Here is a 23,801-nt window from a genome sequence, read left to right on the forward strand (position 1 = left end):
CTATTTCTATACACTTCTTCCCCATCCCACACATCGGCCTTGTTCCAGTGCCCAAGATTTTTTAAGTGCATCATCTGTCTGTCACAAAATTATCTATTTAGTTGTTCCTTGAATATTTGCACGTCACCTGCTCATGTCCATGCAATAATTACCTGTCTTCAATATGAAGTCCCTTAAGGATGGTGCTCATAACTGTCAACTGAAATATGTCACAAAGCCAGCAAAAGTTGTAACTAAGATGGGAAAGCAAGGCAGTGTTTTGTGATCTTTCCATACACCCGCTTCCTTGCTCCTGTGACAAAAGAAGCCCAGGGCCCCAAGTAACTTTGTGCATTTCATGGGGGATCATGGTGGTAAGGGCTCCTTAAACAATGAATGCAATGAACATACCACCACATCCTTCAACAGGCTGTACCGGTAATAGTGGAGAGGATGCCTGCTTCTGAATATCACCCAACTTAGCTTCATTCCACATCTATGATCTGTCGAAATAATGCACTAGACACTGAGCTGCTATTTAAACAAATAACCACTGTTGTTAATAACATCTTACACTTAAGTGCCGCTTTGTATTTTCTAAGTGCTTTCATAGACCACATTTGATCCTCAAAGCATTGCTGTAAGATAATTGATATTACTCTGTTTTACAGATAGCTCAAAAACACCCCACATGATTTCTCTAGCTGCTCTATCAACTAGGGGCACATGGCTGATCTTCTCTCTACCTCTATTGAAATGAAGTTTGGGAATAAACATCTTGCCTCATTTAAATCCCAAGCGCAGCTTCCTTTTATAGTGGTGGTAAAAAGTATTTTGTGAATTCTTGAGGTGTTTACAATGTATGTTTTGCTGCTCTTTTATTCTGAAGGATGAATCTGACTATGACTCTAGCTTGTACGTGGCTGAAAATACCAATAAGAGGCATCTCTTTGCTGCACAGGGAGAGCCTAACCATCCTTTGGGGACCCCGTTGCAGGCTCAAAGGGGTATCTTTGCTTCAGAAAAGGACCTTGAACCGTTCTTTATTGGTGAAAAGCAAAATACATATACCAGCACTGGTGGTATTTGGAGGTGGGGGGGGGTGTGGGGAAATAGTTATTTTCAGATTCCTTATAGGGAACTAGGGCAAGGCTTTAGAGAGGGATAACTGATCAATTAGTTCTAAATGCCAGAAAAGCTTCTACAGGAGGAAAGTCTTACTTTGGAACCAGCGGGTTGCGTTTAATTAATGTGGAAATGACGGAAACACCCCCTTCTCTTACAAGGAGTAAATGACTGGCAAACAAGAAGGGAGGGAAATTTACAAAGATCTTTCAACGAAGAGGCAGAAAATCTCTTCATCTAGACCATCTTTCTCACCTTCCCCTACCATCCTATTTCCAGGTACCATGTCCCAGACCACTAGCACAAAGTCCAGGAGTCTAAAGGCATGAATTCCCAAATATATTGTTCCTCGGAGACATCTGAGTCTGCTTCTGAAGAAAACTGTGAGATTTAGGACAATTCTAAGTATGCTATCTCTGTGCACAGCCCACAAGCAGAAAAAAATAGGTGAGTAACATATTTCTGTAGCTAACATGTAGCAACACAAACTGTCCAAGTGTCTGACAAAGTTACCTGGAGATCAAGGATCTTTGTAAGAGGTCAATTACACATGGTCCAGAACAGACCCTGTATTCGGCAAGTGCAGAGGGCCAGGCGGCCAGGCAGCTCTCAGTCCAGTTTAACCAGTTTCACACTCTTGCTCCAAAGGTATAGCTTAGCCATTCAACTTATTTCCCCCTGGTGTCCCGAGTTATGGAGGCTGTTGTGTAATAATTTTCTTTGCATATTTTGCAGCACAGTTCTGTAACAACCTTGACATATTGACTCATATTAATGTTTAAGTGCCAGTCAGTCTGAAGACAACACTGAATCTATGTATTGTCTTAGAGTTCTAGAAGCAGGTGGCTTTGGTTGTGAAGCCAACATCTTTTATGTCTCTGATTTCATCTTTCATGGTTCCAGCTCTGTTAGGCTCTGTCTCTGAGTTACTACTTCCTGTGGCAGTGCCATTCCTTTGTGACTGAATTCCTGCTGCCCTCTTTTATCTTCCTGGATTTTTCTTAGAAATTGCTACAGATTTTTTGGGGGGAGGAGGAGGATATCAGCAGCTGAGCTGCATGTTGTTGTGTGTTAAATCCAGAAGCCATCAAAGATCAACAGACATAGAATCTCAAAAGCTGTCAAATAAAAAACAGCAAGCCTCCAATTCCTGTTTCCAAGTCCCAAGGTACTGAGAAAACCCAACATATCTACTGAAAGCTCTCCGCAGGGGCTTGACCCAATGAGAGAAACAACAGCAGTGGCTGCAGATCACTGGAAACCTGGGTGAACGCAACACAAACTGCAGCCCCTTTGCTTTCTGGGAAAATGCCAACTCCTTACTTTCCATCATTTTCTTTCCAGATGACTTGAAGGAGGCGGTGGAGCCCTTGGATCACTAGTTCTCAGCCTGGATGGTTTTGTCACCCCAGGGGATATATAACAATGTATGGAGATATTTTGATTGTCACAACTGGGAATATGCTGTTGGTATCTGGTGAGTAGAGACTTAGGGTTTTGCTAAACATCCTAAGATGCACAGAACAGATCCTACAACAAAAGTTATCCTTCTCAAATTGTCAATATGCTGAGGTTAAGAATCTCTGCTCCAGAAGGAAGGAAATTATAAAGATCAAAGAAGAAATCAATAAAATAGAGACTCAAAAAACAATAGAGAAAATTAATAAAACCAAGAGCTGGTTCTTTGAAAAGGTGAACAAAATTGACAAACCCCTGGCCAGACTCACTAAAAAGAGGAGAGAAAGAACCCAAATAACCAAAATTATAAATGAAAAAGGAGAAATCACAAAGGATACAGCAGAAATACAAAAAACCATAAGAGAATACTATGAACAACTATACGGCAACAAGTTTGACAATCTGGAAGAAATGGACAATTTTCTAGAATCTTACAGCCTGCCAAAACTGAATCAAGTAGAAACAGACCAACTGAACAGACCAATCACTAGAAATGAAATTGAAGAGTTCATAAAATCACTCCCTACAAATAAAAGTCCAGGACCAGATGGCTTCACAGGTGAATTCTATCAAACATATAAAGAGGAATTGGTGCCCATCCTCCTTAAACTCTTTCAAAAGGTTGAAGAAGAAGGAATACTCCCAAAGACATTCTATGAGGCCACCATCACCCTCATTCCAAAACCAGGCAGAGATACCACCAAAAAAGAAAACTATCGCCCAATATCATTGATGAATATAGATGCAAAAATTCTCAACAAAATCTTAGCCAACCGAATCCAACAACATACCAAAAAAATTATACACCATGACCAGGTTGGGTTCATCCCAGGTTCACAAGGATGGTTCAACATACGCAAATCAATCAGCATCATACACCACATTAGCAAAAAAAGAGTCAAAAATCATATGATCATCTCAATAGACACAGAAAAAGCATTTGACAAAGTCCAACATCCATTCATGATCAAGACCCTCGCCAAAGTGGGTATAGAGGGAACATTCCTGAATATCATCAAAGCCATTTATGATAAACCCACAGCAAATATAATCCTCAATGGGGAAAAACTGAAAGCCTTCTCACTCAAATCTGGAACAAGACAGGGATGCCCACTCTCACCACTGCTCTTAAACATCGTTTTGGAAGTCCTAGCCACAGCAATTAGACAAACAAAAGAAATAAAAGGCATCCATATAGGAAGAGAAGAGATAAAACTGTCACTGTATGCAGATGATATGATACTTTACATAGAAAACCCTAAGGACTCAACCCCAAAACTCCTTGAACTGATTAATAAATTCAGCAAAGTAGCAGGATATAAGATTAACATTCAGAAGTCAGTTGCATTTCTGTATACCAGCAATGAAATATTAGAAAAGGAATACAAAAATACGATACCTTTTAAAATTGCACCTCAAAAAATCAAATAGCTCGGAATACACCTGACCAAGGAGGTAAAGGACCTATATGCCGAGAACTATAAAACTTTAATCAAAGAAATCAAAGAAGATGTAAAGAAATGGAAAGATATTCCATGTTCCTGGATTGGGAAAATCAATATTGTAAAAATGGCCATACTACCCAAAGCAATCTACAGATTCAATGCAATCCCTATCAAATTACCCATGATATTTTTCACAGAACTAGAACAAACAATCCAAACATTTATATGGAACCACAAAAGACCCAGAATCGCCAAAGCAATCCTGAGAAACAAAAACCAAGCGGGAGGCATAACTCTCCCAGACTTCAAGAAATACTACAAAGCCACAGTCATCAAAACAGTGTGGTACTGGTATCAAAACAGACAGACAGACCAATGGAACAGAATAGAGAATCCAGAAATAAACCCTGACACCTATGGTCAATTAATCTTTGACAAGGGAGGCAAGAACATAAAATGGGGAAAAAGAAAGTCTATTCAGCAAGCATTCAGCAACCTGGACAGCTGCATGCAAAGCAATGCACCCTCACACCATGCACACAAATAAACTCCAAATGGCTGAAAGACTTAAATATACGACAGGACACCATCAAACTCCTAGAAGAAAACATAGGCAAAACACTCTCTGACATCAACATCATGAATATTTTCTCAGGTCAGTCTCCCAAAGCAATAGAAACTAGAGCAAAAATAAACCCATGGGACCTCATCAAACTGAAAAGCTTTTGCACAGCAAAGGAAACCAAAAAGAAAACAAAAAGACAACTTACAGAATGGGAGAAAATAGTTTCAAATGATGCAACTGACAAGGGCTTAATCTCTAGAATATATAAGCAACTTATACAACTCAACAGCAAAAAAACCAATCAATCAATAGAAAATGGGCAAAAGGCCTGAATAGACATTTCTCCAAAGAAGATATACAGATGGCCAACAAACACATGAAAAAATGCTCAACATCGCTGATTATAAGAGAAATGCAAATCAAAACTACCATGAGATACCACCTCACACCAGTCAGAATGGCCATCATTAATAAATCCACAAATAACAAGTGCTGGAGGGGCTGTGGAGAAAAGGGAACCCTCCTGCACTGTTGGTGGGAATGTAAACTAGTACAGCCACTATGGAGAACAGTTTGGAGATACCTTAGAAATCTATACGTAGAACTTCCATATGACCCCGCAATCCCACTCTTGGGCATCTATCCGGACAAAGCTCTGCTTAAAAGAGACACATGCACCCGCATGTTCATTGCAGCACTATTCACAATAGCCAGGACATGGAAAAAACCCAAATGTCCATCGACAGATGATTGGATTCGGAAGAGGTGGTATATATACACAATGGAATACTACTCAGCCATAAAAAAGAATGACATAATGCCATTTGCAGCAACATGGATGGAACTAGAGAATCTCATACTGAGTGAAATGAGCCAGAAGGACAAAGACAAATACCATATGATATCACTTATAACTGGAATCTAATATCCAGCACAAATGAACATCTCCTCAGAAAAGAAAACCATGGACTTGGAGAAGAGACTTGTGGCTGCCTGATGGGAGGGGGAGGGAGTGGGAGGGATCGGGAGCTTGGGCTTATCAGACACAACTTAGAATAGATTTACAAGGAGATCCTGCTGAATCGCATTGAGAACTATGTCTAGATACTCATGTTGCAACAGAAGAAAGGGTGGGGGAAAAAATGTAATTGTAATGTATACATGTAAGGATAACCTGACCCCCTTGCTGTACAGTGGGAAAATAAAAAAATCTCCAGATCTCTTGGTATGAAAATAAGAATTTAGATAGTCAAGAGAGAACTTTATTTGTCTTCCACAAGATTTTTTCTTTTATCCATGAAATGTTGATTGCTAAGTCATTGTAGTTAGCACTTTGGATGCATATACTTGGGGGAAATAGAAGAAGATGGGCTGGAGGTGAACAAAGAAGCTGAGTCCAGAAAAGAATTAAAACCATGAGTGATAAAGCCATCTCCAGTGGCTCCAAAGCCACACACTCATGTTGATTTCCCCCCCAGCAGTTTCTCATTAGCAAAAGAAAAAAGAAAAAAGAAAAAAGGAGTTCCTATTGTGGCTTAGCAGGTTAAGAACCCAACTAGTATCCATGAGGCTGGGGTGGGTTTGATCCCTGGCCTCGGTTAGTAGGTTAAGGATCTGGCATTGCTGTGAGCTGTGATATAGGTCACAGATGGGGCTCGAATCTGGCATTGTTGTGCCTGTGGTGGAGGCTGGTCCGATTGGACCCCTAGTCTGGGAACTTCCATATGCCGCAGGTGCACCCCTAAAAAGAAAAAAAAATCCATTTTCGAAAATACCTTGAGTTTGTTTCTTGGTCCTGACTAAAGGTTTTCCTCAAGCATATACTTCTTTTTTATCCCCTTTGCCCTATCTGTCTTTGCATTTCTTCAAATTAAGTAGGCATCTTTACTTTATTCAGGAGTGAGGTTGTGACGATAAATTGTTTGCACTTGTAGTTCACTTTTTCTGATTACACAGATCTGAAAAAAAAAAAGACAAGTTCCAATTTCAGGACCTCTGGAGTGACTGGAAAAGAAACACTGACTCTATAATAGTTCTAGGGTGGGGTTTGGGTGGTAAAAGAGGTTAATTATTAATACAAATCTACCATTCATTGGGTACCTACTATGTACCAGGCCCTGTGCTAGGTTCTTTATCTTCTTCAATCCACTTCACACTCAGAGGTTGATATTAGCCCCATTGTCATGGGTGAGGGATCTGGGGCTCAGGAAAGGGAAGTCCCTCACAGAAGGGTACAGAGCTGGGAGGGAAAGAGACTGATTTCAGATCTTACCTTGGGGATCCCCAAGCCTGTGCGCGGGTCCCATGTCGGAAATCTCAGATATGCCTTCCGGGGCACAGAGGGGGTGAACCTCGTCCAATCAGGGAGTAGAAAGTTATTTGCATATTGGAGCTCTGAGCTCTCAGAGTAAGAAAAGCTAGGAGGGGAAGTTCCCGTTGTGGCTCAGCAGTAACAAGCCCAACTAGTATCCATGAGGATGCGGGTTCGATTCCTGGCCTTGCTCAATGGGTTAAGGATCCAGTGTTGCTGTGAGCTGTGGTGTAGGTCGCAGACGAGTCTCAGATCTGGTGTTGCTGTGGCTTTGGCGCAGGCCAGCAGCTACAGCTTCAATTTGACCTGTAGCCTGGGAACCTCCATATACCTTGGGTACAGTCCTAAAAAGACCATAAAAAAAAAAAAAAAGAAAGAAAGAAAAGATAGGAGGGGAAGTTCCCATTGTGGCTCAGTGGTACGAGCCTGACTATTCTCCATGTGGATGCAGGTTTGATCCCTGGCCTTCCTCAGTGTGTTCAGGATCCGATGTTGCCATGAGCTGTAGTGTAGGTTGCAGATGCGGCTTGGATCCCTAGTTGCTATGGCTGTGACATAGGCCGGTAGCTGTAGCCGTGATTCAACCCCTAGCCTCGGAACTTCCATATGCCACACAGGTGTGGCCCTAAAAAAGCAAAAAAAAAAAAAAAAAAAACAAAACAAAACAAAACAAAACAAAACAAAAAAAACAGCAAAGTAAAGCTAGGAGGGGCCTTGGAGTTCTTTTTCCCTAAATCTTTTCTGTGTATCAAAGGAAGAAATAATGTTCAGAGAGCAAATATAATGAGTACTACCTACCCACCCCTAGCCTTTGTCCTCCTGTTTCTGTCACCCCTGAGTACCCAGAAGCATCTCTCCCTGTCCCCATAGGAGCAGGAACTCTCAGCCAGCCTCTCTGGCTGATGTCCCTGCTTTGCATTTCAGGGAAATGGAGCCTTTTCTCTGGAATTCCCTTGCTCTCTGTGGAGACAAAGCCTGGGTTTACTCCCCTTCAGGACACAGCACGAAGCAGTCAGTTTTGCAAGTGAAGTACAGACCTTGCAGCCTTGTCTTTGCCTTCCTTCTCAACTTGGCTGCTTACAACTAACTGCCCCATCATCATACCGATGGGTTAGGATTAATTGTGGTGTTTATTTTGGTCCCTTTGCCTGAGGACCCGGTATATGTTTTGACAAATCTAACAAACAATTTTACCTAGAATTCCAGACACACTCCTCAGCGCCCATTAGCCACGGTTGGATTTGAACCACTGACCTCGAGGTGAGAGGCCACTCATCATATGACGGATGCCCCAGGCCACGGAGTTCACTTGCTGGCTGTTTCTTTAATGTAATTGCCAACAGCAAGATCAGCCCTGGGAATTCTCCCCAGTGTGTGGATCCTAAGGTCTCAGAAATTCAGCCTTTGAGAGCGCTTCTTTTTGCCTTGGAGTTTGGACCTATTAACGAGTGACATTGCTAGAGAAACTGCAGAGGGATAAAGGATGGCATACCACCTGCACGGTTCTCCTGCGGAAGAAGTAGCCTATCAGGTTATAACCATCTGATTTCCTGGCAGGCTGGCGGATGGCTCAAGTCACCAAGGCCCACGTGAAAGGAAATATTCGAGAACATTAATGATTTGCTGGTACCAAGAGATGCGATGAAGAGTTTAAATATACTGCCCCTCGATGGGAGAAAATGTATTTCTATTAAGGGACCAGAATTGTGCTACGCTTGTTGGAATTTTTGCTTGTGCACAGGAATTTAGCTCCAGGTCTATGTCTGTCATGAAAATTGACAACTGCCTATGGCTCTACACAATTGAAACGTAGATCTTAAATTTCACATCATTATCCAAATAAAATATATCTGCCAAGGGGGACTGGTATTACACAGTTAGAGAACTGTGATACCAGTTGTCTGATTAACATATTGAGAGGAATAGAAGAATTTCTCACCTATTTTCCAGAGGGAAGCTGGCTGGGGAGCTCCTATTAAATGGACTAATTGATCAGGCTCCCTGTGCTAGGTGCAGAGATGTCCGGCATCGTGACTGGCTGGGTAAGGCAGGGTTTCCTGTGATATAAAATATCTGTAATGCAGGAAGCAAGAGACATGGAGCAAACCAGACATTCATGAATCCTATCTTCTAAGAGGGAAAGATGGAAAACCACTGGCCCCCGATTACCTGACCCCTTGATCTTGGGCCTCAGATATACTCAGCCGTGCTGATAAGGAAGGGAGACACACGTGCTGATAAGGAAGGGAGACACACACCTGAACTTCTTCTTCTCAAAGCCTTTGCAATATTCATGAAAAATGTCATGGAATACTAAAAATGGCTCTCTAATAAAAAAAAAAAATAGGGAGTTCCCATTGTGGCTTAGTGGGTTAAGAATCTGACTGATGGACTGCCCATGTGGCTCACAGCACAACTTCTCAGTGTTGCTTCTATGGTGGCTGTGGCTCAGACACTGGCTCGGGAACTTCTGTATGCTGTGGGTGCAGCCACTAGTTAAGAAAATGAAATGAAATGAAATAAATAAAATAAAATAAAATAGAATCTGACTAGTATCATGAGGGCTCAGGTTCAATCCCTGGCCTCACTCAGTGGGTTAAGGATCTGGCATTGCCTTGAGCTGTGGTGTAGGTCACAGACATGGCTCAGATCCTGTGTTGCCATGGCTGTGGTATAGGCTGGCAGCTGCAGCTCCAATTCAATGCCTAGCCTGGGAATTTCCATATGGTGTGGGTTTCTAAAAAGACAATAGATAATAAATACATACATACATACATAAAATAAAATAAAATAATAAAATAAAATAAAAATTGGAGGGAGTAGTTTACTCTAAAAGATATGTTAGCAATTACATGTGTGTTGACTCTACTTTTTGTTCTTGTTAATAAGGTCATCTGTTTTCTGACTTAGTGCTCAATTCTAAACTCTGATGGTCAGATTGGTATCCAAAGGCCACATAACTCATAGGATGAGATCACCCCAAGTTAGAGAATCTCAGATGTGTTTAGTTTTTCAACTGCAAGTAACCTTAGGGATCAAACCTAATGAACAAATGACATTTGTAATGTTCTGGCAACAACTCTTTTAATAATTATCCTTGTGGCATCTGAGATTCCTTCTGACTTAGGTTAGCCTTGCAGAGGGTTTTTAGAAATATCATCTCATAAGCATATTCATCAGCTCATAATTCCTTCTTATACTTCTTACTGGTGTATTTATGGCACATCCCATTCCCATAGAATTCCATCCCATATACATTTTGTTTCCTTACATAATCAATCCTGATGCTTTATTCAAAATAAACCAGTGCTCTTCTTACAGAGGTGGTTAATATCCCACTCTCTACTTTCTTTTGACCAGTGTAATACATTTGGAGCTTGATCCTTTGCATGGTAGTGTGTTCTGATGGATTAAAAATGTAAGACTGTGAGTCCCAATCTGGCTTTTTGCTAAGTTACTGTGAGACCAGAGACCACTCATTCTATTTCCCTTTCGCTACTGTTTCCTGAGATAAAAAGTAGAATTTTTCAGGTACTACTCTGAGTTGTGCTGAGTAGAAACACAACTACAATGAGAAAACATTCCTTCTAACATGACTTTAAGAAAAAGAAAAAAAAAACCAGTAATAAAGAATATTTTAGGAGTTCCCGTCATGGCTCAGTGGTTAATGAATCTGACTAGGAACCATGAGGTTGCAGGTTTGATCCCTGGCCTTGCTCAGTGGGTTAAGGATCCGGCGTTGCCGTGAGCTGTGGTGTAGGTTGCAGACATGGCTCGGATCCCACGTTGCTGTGGCTGTGGTACAGGCTGGCAGCTACAGCTCCAATCAGACTCCTAGCCTGGGAACCTCCATATGCCATGGGTGTGGCCCTAGGAAAAAAAAAAAAAATTTAGATCAATGTAACCATTCTGAGTCTTAATTTCCTAATATGAAAAGAACAATACCATTATTTCAGGTTAATCTCCAGGATTAGATGAGAAACATATAAAGCAAAAGCCCTTGGCATTTTGACTGACATCTAAGATACTTCAGTATCCCTCCTGCTTAACTCTTTCTGTATTTCAGTGTACACTTGACCCCTGAACAACTCTGGGGTTAAGGGTGTCACACCCCCATACCCAGCAGAGTTGAATATCCATATTTAATTCTACAGTCACCCTTCCTCAGGTTTTGCATCCATAGATTCAACCAACCACAGATCATGTTATGCTGTAGTGGTGTTGAATGAAAAAAAAAAATCTATGTTTAAGTGGTACCCAGTAGCCCAATGCAGTTCAAACTTATATTGTTCAGTGGTCAACTGAACTGCATTATTAATACCTTTATCTATGACACTTTTCATAGTCTATCTTGTATTTCAGTTAGGGATTAATCCTTTAAAATCATAACCATATTGTAAATTCTTGGGGAACCTAGAATTCCATCCCATATACATTTTGTTTCCTTACATAATCAATCCTGATGCTTTATTCACATGTTCAGGACAGTGTCTTCTTACTTACCAACGAATGGAAAGATAGATTCACGCTAATTGAATAATATTCATTCTAGGAAATAACATTACAGATGAAGAATGAACTAAATGGTTCTACTTTGGATTATATTAACTGCACCATTGTATAGACTTTCCTCTGTATTGATATCAAAACTGGATGAAGCATTTGTCTCCATACCATATCACATAGGCCATGGGGGTAGACAAAGGAAAATTATGGCCCATGGGCAGGCTGACATCTGTATTTTATAAATAAAGTTTTATTGGACCACAATCACATGCATTTGTTCCCATATTGTCTGTGGGTTCTTTGACACTACAATGGCAGAGTTGAGTTAGTTCAGACAGACATCATCTTATAGCCTACGAAGCCAAAAATATTTATGAGTTGGCCTTTTACTGAAAAGCTTTTCTACCGTTGGTATAGACTAGACCAGACTGGATGGACTATGCTCTAATATCCTAGAATTTCCTGCTTCCATGTGGAAAAGAACATACAACAAAAATGAAGAAGTCATACTTCAGCTTTTATCTTCTTGTGGCTCAATCAAATGAGGTAAGACTAATGTTTATCAATTTATTCTTTAAAGGTGACTTTAAAGTAAAATTATATATATATACCTATATTGACATTTATTGTCAGACATTCCAGTTTTTGTTTATGGCTGGCAGAGCTATAAGGTATGAGGAGCAGGCATATGATGATTTCTTGGTATCCACAGATCACCTTTAGTATGTGTTTACGTCCCTCTATGCCAACTATTCCACAATTATATTATACCATCATGTCCACATACATGCACATGGTAAGATCAGATAGAACTGAAAGTGTGATTTGCTTTTAAACCTGCCAGGAATTGACAGCCTTCATTCAATAAGACAGTTCAAACCTGCCAATAAGACAGCCTTGGGTTCCAGGAGCCTCAGCCCAATTCCTGATATTCACAAGTCTCTATAGAAGGAGTTTGGTAAACTGGGCTAGTAAAACAGATTTTGTCCACAAGGCTAGCCTTTGTTTACTCTGAAAACTCCCCGAGTGTCATCTTTGTTGTTGTTATAACCTTGGGAATTGTGCATTTCCCTGGAGAAATGTTGGAAGGGTGGGGGCTACAAAGAGTTAAGAGAAAACAGAGAACTCGAGAGAAGAAAGAAAAATATATTCCCTTGAGCATTTTATTTACTTTGCTTTAAAAAAAAATTTCCCCTGGTCTTTACTGAGATTCATCAGTACTTTTTGAAATCGTAAGCTGTGTTACCCTGTTTGGGACCCAAAGAATTTTATAGTACATACAACTTCCCTGTGGGTCTTAAATTTAGTGTGATCAGTATTCAACATTCCTCTGAAGAACAAACAAAAACACAGTCCCACTGGGAAGACAGAGAATCTCAAGCATGAATTGGACTCCTTTTGTTCTTTTCCTCTTTCCTTCCCTTGAATCCATAACCCAGCTCTGTCAAAGCTAAATAACTAATAAGCTACATGCAACAATCAAGCATCAGCCACTTGAAACTTCCACAGGAGACAAAAAGCAGTGAGATTGAGAACAATAATCAAATTAATTTCCAGGGAACCTTAAAAATATTTTTTTTAAAGACACGCCACCAGGAAGAAAGAGACAGAAAGGACAAGAAATGAACATGAAGGAGTTCCCGTTGTGGCAGAAGCAAATTTGATTAGTATCCATAAGGATGCAGGTTTGATCCCTGGCCTCACTCAGTGGGTTAAGGATCCGGCGTTGCCATGAGCTGTGGTATAGGTCAAAGACACAGTTCGAATCCCATGTTTCTGAGGCTGTGTAGGCTGGCAGCTATAGCTCTGACTCGATCCCTAGCTGGGGAAGTTCCGTATGTTGTGGGTACAGCCCTAAAAAGAAAAAAAAAAAAAAAAAGAAGAAAAAGAAGAAGAAGAAAAACCAGCAGACAGATCAAGGATTTGAGATGGTTATAGTTTTACTAATTGGATATCAATTTTGGCAACACTGCCCTATGATCATGTACACTTCCTTTGAAGGTTATTAACAGTCAGAGAAAGAGAGAGAGCGGCTTGACTGACCAGGTACAGAGAGCAAAGAGTTTGGCAACATGCTAATTTGCCCTGCCAACAAATTAATTGAAAGATGGAGGGAAGAGGAGTCCAGAAAGACTAATTCCTTTTTCCTGACTGTGTCTAACAGGAATCATTTCCCTAGCTGACTTGCCTTGAGTTGGTTGGAGATGGTAAGACAGCTTGCATCATCCTCTGTGCCACCCCCGTCTCTCACCATCCACCACCAGTTGGGTGGGAGATTGAATTGAATAGGACTGGAATGATTCAGAACTTGTTTTGGTCCATCACCTTTTCCAAGAATCCTTACGTTCCTATTTGATTATGTAAGATGTTCTAGGGAAATTGCCTATCCTGCTTTAATTGATTAATTGAAGATTTTAATGAGCTGGATTTGTTCAAGGATTTAGTTTTAACTTTTACCGTCTTCCACCAGATGCTCTATGGCTTCTTCTCTTTTCCGATGTGGACCCAGAATTCCTGTGAGAAATATCTCCAGTGCTTTCAAGGTAGGAGAAAAATGGTTCTAGCTGGTATCCTCATATTCCTCACAGCCTAGACTAAACATTTCAACATGGTCCTGAAACACAATTAGATTTCCAGGGTTGAAAGGAAAATAACTTTGTATAATTCAATTTGTCAATCCAATTCCTATCATAGTTTTGTTCCCTCATTCTCAAAAGTCAAGTTAGCTTCTGTCAAGATTAAGTGCTAGGGGTGTAAACTGCCATGATGAAAACTGTACTGGATAGAGGCTCTGATGATGTGGGATCAAATCTGAACTCTGCCATTTTAAGTTATGGGATGGTGGGCATCACTTGAATTTTATGAGCTTGAATGTCCTAACCTGTAAATGGAGGTAACAATTCCTTTTCTATCTATTGCATGGGTTATCACATGGATAGTATGACGAAAGGAATGGAGTGGTAGTTTGAAAATTCCAGGAGAGATGCCACATGAAAGCAAGGGCTGACCCCCTTCCACCCTACACAGCACCAGCACGGCCTGTTGAACAAGGGATTGGAAAGGGAGAGCAGGGTTTTAAGTGGCATCATGACTTCCATACCAGATTCCGTCCATAAACACAGGCTGCTCTCTTGCCACACAGCAACGAAGTCTTTCATGCCACTTACCGGAAATGGGTGTGGGGAGGGAAAAACATCAGGTGAATTATAAAATTAAATTCCATAATGCCTTAGCTGACCATTCCAACCTTGATGTACCAAAAAATTCTGGTTTATTTTGCATTTGTTGGAAAAATCATTAGATCCTTCTCAATCTTATCTCAGAAGAATTTATCTGAACTCCTACCTGACTTACTTGAGAAACATGTAAGGGTAGGGTTCACATTCTGGAAAAGCGCCCCCAATATATAAAATTGCAGCATTCCCCCCACAGGAGCAAGACTAGGAATACAATCAGTGACACAGTCAGGTAAAACTAAGCTGAATTCAGAGATGATGACGCTTCTCACAAGGCATTTCTTTAGAAAAATTTTCTAGAAATGCCACTTGGCTTTATACATAACCAATCAGAATATAAAAATTATGAAGGCTGGTGATAAAACTGAAAGAAGAACATTGAAGAACTGGCATGAACAGAGACACAAACTGTATGTTCACTAAGTCACATTGCCCAATTAACTAAAAGTACCTTTTGTGATAAGAACAATTGGGCCTCTGACTCCTTTATTTATCCCCAAATAAATGCTGGATAAGAGAAGCACTCTCTCTTGTTCACACCCCTGACCTGTGCTAGAAACCCTTAAATGAGCTGGTAATCTTCTAGGCCTCTGACTGGTCTTACTTTATACATATTCTTTTTCAGCTGCTTTTCCATTATAGGTTATTACAAAATATTGAGTAGCACTCCCACTGCTATACAGTAGGTCTTTGTTGGTCATCTATTTTGTATATAGCAGAAAATTAAAATTCCCTCACATCTTAATCTGCCTTCATTTCATTTCAGTTTTTCACTTCTCACTCTCTTATTCACTTGAGTGTTCTGAATGCCAACTCTCTGAGAAGGCCAAGAAAAGAAAGTATAGTCTGTACTCCCCACGAATTTTGTTTGGTGGGAAGTCAAACATAAGAACTATCAGAAATATACAGAAAAATTCGTATCCTCTGAAATCACTAACCAAATTCTTCATATACCAGGAAAATAAGGTAAATTGCCTGACTATTGAAGGCATATGAAGGACATTTCTCCTTATTCCATCCAGAGTTCAGGGGATGGCTCGACCACCACACACCTAGAGCTTGAAAGAGCATGGGCGTGGCCAGATAATGCTGAAACAGAGAAGGAATTTCATTATATTTCCTGGCAAAGGGGGCCTCTAAAATAAATGCAACAAGCAGACCCTGGAGCCCAGCTCCCCATGGGTGTAAGTTAATGGCCCATAAAACTCTTTCACATAATAACTCCATAGAGCTATCATCAGAAGAAATTTTCTTGGATAAATAAAAATGCATGCTCTTAGGTTTATATAAAAGTTCTTTGCTCATAAAAGGTAGACATAAAAGAGGAAAGGAGTTATTTTCTGCGTCTTTGATGTCTGACAACTCCCGCATTCTTTGAGTGAATTTTGATGGTGGTCTCTGGGTTGTATACTATCAAGCCCTGAATTAATTTTTATTTTATATATGATCAGAGAGAGTTGGGAGAAAACATTTAAGAAGGATAGATGTTGGCATTGCCAAGTTAACTGTACGCTCTATAAAGGTACAACTATGCTGTTTTTGTTTATCACTTTATCCTCAAAATATAGCACCATCCCAGACTCACGCAAGCCACACAATTTACACTGGTTACATGAGGAAGCAATTTACTCGAACGTGATGCTATGATTCCAATTAGTCATAGTAAAAACAACCTGTAACTACGCTGTCATATTTTTAAATGGCTGGAATCCTTTTGGGCAGATGAGAAACTGATAATGTTTACAGCTGAAAAAAAAAAAGTCACGTGTCATTAATAAATCAGTTGATTCAGGAACCACCTCCCCATGAAACTCTTCCATTTCTACACATCATGGAAATATTCATCATAATCCTATGTGAAATAAACCCCTTAACCTTTTTTTTTTTTCATTTCTTTGAAGAATTAAATCAGGACTGATTTTACGTATTAATTAAAAGTGAGGTTTCACTTTGGTTTATGTCAAAATCATCGCACCAGAAAACACCTCTAACCTTGTCCTTCATAGATTAATGCCACTAGAATGATTGTTTATTTTGATTAGAATGGATTTGTTATTAGAGACAATATTTTCTCTCAGACCCATTACATGCAACCACTCCCTCTGAGAGACAAAGTAGCTGCTGTCAGGAAGACCCATGAGTTCCCATTTTCCTGCCTTTCCGCCTCGTGATCATGATAAACATTGTATTCATTTGTCCACTTCCACGATTGAATGTCTATTTTCACTATTTTCTAGCTGTTCCTGCTGACACTTCCCTTCGCGATTTGGGCTGCTGTGGTCCCTCGAAGCCTTTTTTCTTCCGGCTTCCGATTCAACGGGCTTCTTTCCTTCAAAGGCAACTCCATGTCAACCCTAACAATCAACAAAAGACTCTTACGCACGGAAACCTAATAGCTTGCTTGTCCTACCTGCCAACCTTCTTCAAAGCACACAAGAGCACCCAATGACCATACACCCGCAAAAGCGTTTGCACCGATGGGTGAAATCCTAAAACGTGGAAGCATCTTGAAAGCAAATGGTAATTAAACACTGGAAAGCTGGGGCGGAGGAAGCAAGCGAGCCAGGGATTGGAATCCATTATGTGGCTGAGGCTTCTGTCTGGTCGATTTAAGCAGATTGAAGCCGAGGCGGTCGCACATAACCGCCTCAGGTGAGGGCGCGCAGTGTTCCTGTGGGGTTATCAAGCCGGCCAAGCCTTGAAGGCAGAGCAAAGCCCTTCCACTGGGAAGGTCCTCCTAAATGCTTGTGCAGCCTCCGCGGGATTATCCCACCCCACTCACACATCATCTGGCTTTAAACTTCAGGCCCTCTGGCAAAGAGGAGAGAAATGTTCTATCCGAGCCCTCCTCCTTTCCCATCCCGTTTCCTAGCAGCCGCTGGCTGAGTCCTGCCCTCCTCTGCCAAGCACCAGGCTGGATTAGCTGCAAGCCAATAGCTGGGGGTCAGGATTAAGAGGCCAGCGTGCACTTTAATACAAGCTGCCTATAATTAATGGCATTATTAATAGCTTGACTGAAAAATTCATTAAAAAATCCATTAAAAATAAATACCCTTTTACAAAAGGCATTGCCTTGGGTAAGAAAAACAGAAAAAAAGATAAAGGAAAATTGATTGGTGGCTTTCAGTTCACAGAAAGACAGACCATAGTTCAAACTGATTAAAATTGAACATTTTAGATTAAGCACCCTTGCCAAAATATTCTCTGTAGTTACCCAATATGAACGTATGATGATGGGCCATGTATTTACATTCGTCTATATCAAGGGGACACAGGTAGCTGCTTGAAATAACTTTCTTCGAGTGAATATTCTTGACCTTCAGCAAAAGTAGGAATTCCCTGAAATGCTGGGTAACTGTATCTGATTAACTGAGAGCCTCAAATGCAACCGATCTGTTCAGAGGTGGATTTTTCCCCACAGTTCCATGACACGGTTAGCGACCTGATTGTTGGCTGTGTTAGCACAGATCCCTTTTTTCTTTCCCGTCTTCTCCCTCTCCCTCTTTCTCTGCATTCATACCACGGCCCTCCTCCTCCTCCTGTGCAACTCGGAATCGATCTTATTGAGTTTCGCCTCAGCCCAAGTAAACAGTGGTGACGGAGGTTGGAACGTCTGTGGTTCGGATGTTTGCTTGCAGAAGAGCGGAGATGGAAAGGGGAGAGTCCTGTGGGGGAGGCAGCCTCGCCCTGATTTCTCCTCTGTCATGATTCGTTTGTTGTGATACTAAATCTGATCTTGCGGGTTCACTTTGCTCTGGGGTCTAATCTGCTCAATGGTGAGAGACGAACATTGTCTTCTCGAGGTACAGGCGACCGTGCCCTCTCGGAAAAAGACCCCATTCATGGGCGTATTTGCTTGAAGAGAGCTTTTATTCACTTCACCTGTTATGTTGGGCCTATAGAGCACAAAGCCAAGTGGAGATTAGGCAATTATCTGGTTAATAGGATCAACAGAGACAAGAAGTTCATTCAATAGGCATTTCTGACTGCACACCACGCAGCGCTCAGCCCTCCCTGCGATGAGAGGTGCAGGGTGAAGAGGAAACTCGCTGCTGCTCAGTTTCTGACACGGTGAAGGAAATGGGACATGAACACAGCCCACACCTGACGCTCGACGTACACCCAGGGGTGGACTTGCATGGGATTCTCTGCATTAAAGTCAGGAATACAACAAGCTAAAAATGATAGGAAGTGGTTAAGCCAGAATGAGTTTTTTGGAAAAGGCAAATCTATATATGTTCAGAGATCTCCAGTTCATCACTTTTAAGCCTAATAATTTCTGACAGTGTAGGGTCTTTCTCACTTTTAAAATGCTTTCCATCCCCTTTGTTGCTACTACACTAAGGAACCCCCCATTTTGTTTATTTGTTTAGTCTTTTTAGGGCCACACCCAAGGCATATGGAGTTTCCCAGGCTAGGGACTGAATCGGAGCCTTAGCTGCAGGCCTAAAAAACCACAGCTACAGCAACTTGGGATCCGAGCCGTGTCTGAGACCTACACCACAGCTCAAGGCAACGCCAGATCCTTAGCCCACTGAGTGAGGGATGGAACCTGAACCTGTGTCCTTATGGATGCTTGTCAGATTTGTTTCCACTGAGTCATGACAAGAACCCCCCCCCTTTTTTTTTCTTAACTGAAGATTATATTTAATTCCTGGAAATATTGAGAAACTTGTTTCTATCTGGATTTTATGAAGTTGCCCACAGATGTTATGTGAAACTCCAGCATTTTGTCGGCTCTTACTTTTTCATCCCTAATAATCTTTGGTCCTTCAGAGGTCTTCAAAGATATCAGTGCAGTGGAGCACATATCCATGGAGCAGTGAGCTTTTCTTCTCTATAAAGATACAGAGAAAACTGCCTGGCTCAGCTTGGCTCTCTTGATGGCCAGTTTCATTGCTGGTAAAGTGTGGTCCTAATTCGAAAGGTGTTGAGTAACTTCCCACATAGGAAGTGTTAGGCAGCACATCACTCTCATTCTCTTCCTGTTTTTTGTTTTTTTGTTTTTGTTTTTGTTTTTAAGATTCATGGGGAATTGTCCCTAAAGTGCAATATTGGAAATTTTGAGAGATCTGAACTTAAAATGGATTCTTTGGGGTGAGGCTCTCCTGCCCACTATTCAACAGATAGCTTTTCACCTCCAAAAGATAGCTTTTAACCAGTGGTGTATGAAAACCTACACCACTGTTTCAACATTATGGCAGTTAGATATTTCGTTCCTGTATACCCAGTATATTTAACTAATATATTTCTGAAATGTCTACTGATGGAAACAAAGGATTATTTTGACTCATGTTGGAGACAGGCTGTATTGAGTGATATAAATAGGAAGAATAAGAAGAGAAGGACCCAAGATGAGAGAGAAATGAAGCAAGATGGAGAGAGAAAGGCATATGGGGATCTAGGCCTGTCACTTAGCACCTGGCAGGTCCTTCATCAGGTCGGTCTCGGGTAGTAAGAGACATTGGTTTTGGAAAGGAAGATCTTGGCACTTAGGAAAATAAGGTTTAGCAAAGCTGATAGGATTATAAGTTTGTTTGTTTTCCAAATACTGTAATTCCAAATATCTGGATCTGCCAGGATGGTTACCAAATTTCGAGCATTTAGTGGCAAACATTTACTAAAGAGGAATCAAATTACAGATGTAGGATGGAAGAAAAATACCCAAGATATGGAGACAATGTAGAAAGGATTAGGAAGTGACAGATGTTTCAATAGCACAACCATCAAGTCTTTCCATCATTACCAAGGTGAAACAAAACCTAACCTGGGGGATTCATACAGATCTCGGTTCAGATTCTGGACCATTCATTCATTCCTTCCTTCACTCAGCATTCCTTGTAACAATGTAAAGTTCTTGAGGGTGGGGTTTAAGAGTGATGATAATGACAAAGCTTTCTATAAAGTTACATTTATCTAAGGTCATTGGATGGTAGCAGATACACATAGAAGTCTAAGCTAAATCCAATAATCACATGAAAGCCAATGATAATGGCATGTTAAGAATCCAGCCAAGTCCTGAGAATCATTGCTTTAAGTTTTGCATTGATGGGAGTTGCTCTCATTCCAAAAATACTGTTTTATGAATTTAGTAAAGTACATTGAATGAGTTTGAAGGTTTTTAATTCTAAAACCTACTCACTTTCATTTTTTAAAAAAACTGCCAAAGATGTATCATGCACAAAATGCTAATTCTAACATTTCCACAGAATAATATGGAGAAATAGTTCAAACCTCTTCTTCACAGAAAAGTATATGAGAAGGCCAATAAGTGAGAGTGCCTTTCTGTTAAGAATTTTTTCGGAGAATTCTTTGTAACAAAAGCTGTTAGAGTTCCCATTGTAGCTCAGCAGTAACACACCCAACTAGTATCCGTGAGAACACAGGTTCAATCCCTGGCCTTGCTCAGTGGGTTAAGGATCTGGTGTTGCCATGAGGTGTGGTATAAGTTGCAGCTTGGATCTGGTGTCACTGTGGCTGTGGCGTAGGCCAGTGGCCGTGGGCTCCTATTAGATTCCTAGACTGGGAACCTCCATGTGCTGCAAGTGAGGCCCTAAAAATCCCACAAACAAAAATATTGGGAAATTCCTTGTAAAAAAAAAAATCTTTTTTGAAAAAGCCCTGTTACATGCACATAAGTATTCACAGTGGTTAGGTCAGCGTTTGGCATAAAATGCCTGTTCACTAGCAATTTACTGAAGATATGAATAGACACTACAGTGCAGTAGGACACTGTGGCTGATAAGCACTGCTCTGGGACCTATCAATCAGTGTGCCTAGCTAGTAAAAGCATCTCATCTCTTGATACAGTGGATGAATGAGCCCTTGTTATAGGCGAGATATATGATCTTATATAAGTGAATCACTGAATCTGAATTCCATATTAAAATAAGGGGATATGCAGGATGACACCACCAGTCTGACATGGAATATGGGATTAAAACAAAATAAAATGGCTCTTTGGGTTACATCATTCCATTAGAAAGGCCCTGATTCTCAGACAGTTAATCATATATTTTCCCATATTCATCATCCCCTTCAGGGTTTACACTGGGTGTGTGTGTTGCAGGAGTGGGTGGGGGAGTGAGTATCTTCACAGGAAAGTACATGGTGACAATTTTCTCATGCAGAGATTACCTGCACAGGGCATTGCTTACCTTGCACAATCTTAGGGGTCTTGGTTAAGCCGCTCTTCCCCTATTCTCTTATGTTAATTCTTGGAATTCACAACTGCGATTTTAATCTTTTTTTCATACTCTTAAATATCATGTATGTAATTTGCCTTCTCCACACAGCTATTATCAGTCATGTCTCCTCTAGTATGAATCAATATCTAATACTTAGATGAACAATTTTGGAACTGGAAGAAGGAAAATATTGAGAGGGAGAGAGAGAACCTATGGGCACAGGGAAACTGAGAGGGATACCATGGAAAGAGGGAAATGTGTAGGATAAAACAGCAAAAAGGCAGACGTCTCAGAGACTCAACGTGGTCTTTCCAGGAGAGGGGAAGTGAAAGACTCTGTTGCACTGAGGAAACTAAACTGACTCTTCAAACCCTAGGCATCCTTCAGCCTACAACTTCTGAGTTTCTCTTTCTGGCACTCTGCACTCTAAATTGGTCCAGGCAGATATCCCATCTTCAGTAGCTTGTGTTGATAATTTCAGTGTGCCCGTCTTCTTTTTTTTTTTTTTTTTTACTTTTTCTTCTTTTGATGGCCCCCCCCGCAGCACATGGAAGTTCCCAGGCTGTGGGTTGAATCAGAGCTACAGCTGCCGGCCTACAACACAACCTCAGCAACAACAGATCTGAGCCACATCTGTGACCTAAACTGCAGCTTGCAGCCACACAGGATCCTCAACCCACTGAGTGAGGCCAGGGGTTGAACCTTCATCCTCAAATAAACAACACCAGGTCCTTAACCTCCTAAACCACAACAGGAACTTCCAGAGTGCCCTTCTTGATAGCTCAACTCAAGGAAACCAGACTGGAGGAAAGGAGATGTAGGCTCTACCTGAAGCTGGGACCAAGGTCCCCTCCTGGCTGGTTCACCTCCAGGTTAGAGTTCCTAAGGGACTGTTTACAGCACAGCAGTGGGCAGTGCCTCTCCTTACTGACTTCCACCACCGTTGCCCACAGCATCAAATCAACTCTGGGTCTCAGCTACATAATCACATGCACCTAGGCAATATCTAGTGCTGAGTAGACTTGGAGGAATCAAACCTGCACTGGGAATCGAGAGAGCTAATATAAGAAAATTCTGAGGGGAGTGCCTGTCGTGGCTCATTGGTTAACGAATCCAACTAGGAACCACGAGGTTGTGGGTTCGATCTTTGGCCTTGCTCAGTGGGTTAAGGATCCTGTGCTGCCGTGAGCTGTGGTGTAGGTTGCAGACGCAGCTCGGATCCCTTGTTGCTGTGGCTCTGGTGTAGGCCAGCGGCCATAGCTCCGATCCGAGCCCTAGCCTGGGAACCTCCATATGCCGCAGGAGCAGCCCAAGAAATGGCAAAAAGACAAAGAAAATTCTGAGGACCTTCCTAGGTCTTATATTTAATAGGGGATATATCCCAAAGAGAGAAAAAAATTAACAATAAAATGGTAGTATGACGACTATTAAATGCACAAAGCTGGAGTTCCTGTCGTGGCTCAGCAGAAACGAATCCAACTAGGAACCATGGGGTTGCGGGTTCGATCCCTGGCCTCACTCATTGCGTTAAGGTTCTGGCGTTGCTGTGGCTGTGGCGTAGGTCGGTGGCAACGGCTCGGATCAGACCCCTAGACTGGGAACCTCCATGTGCCACATGATGAGAGGTGGTAAGTAGGACTGAGGCTTGTTAGTTTGGGTTCCAGATTTTTTTTTTCTTTTTATGATGTATGCATTTAAATGGATGCAATAAAAATATATTTTCCTGGGAAAATACTGAATATCCCAAAAAAGAATACATTTTATTTCTATCCAGGTCAAAATGTATTTCAAGAACTCTCAAAGATCCATCCATAGGCCTCTAAGTTCAGAATTTGGTTAAGATTTTTGCTTAAACTCAGTAGGCCAAAACTAGGACTAGGATATGGAAATCCTTTTTTTCAGAATTCTGTTGCAATAGGATGTGACAGGTAATTGTATAGAGGTGGGAGAATCTTACTAATGAACTTAGGGGCTAGTCCACCATGTCTT

The 23,801-nt window shown here is 41.2% G+C and overlaps 1 long non-coding RNA gene across 1 annotated transcript; it reads left to right on the forward strand.

Annotated features, from left to right (window-relative positions):
• On the forward strand, window positions 1,116-11,929 carry LOC110261709. The gene is made up of 3 exons (XR_002346173.1): window positions 1,116-1,551; window positions 2,449-2,581; window positions 11,807-11,929. It is a non-coding gene; the product is annotated as an uncharacterized LOC110261709 (long non-coding RNA).

This window comes from Sus scrofa, chromosome 7 (genome assembly GCF_000003025.6).
Source record: "Sus scrofa isolate TJ Tabasco breed Duroc chromosome 7, Sscrofa11.1, whole genome shotgun sequence".
In the NCBI taxonomy this organism is placed as follows: Eukaryota; Metazoa; Chordata; class Mammalia; order Artiodactyla; family Suidae; genus Sus; species Sus scrofa.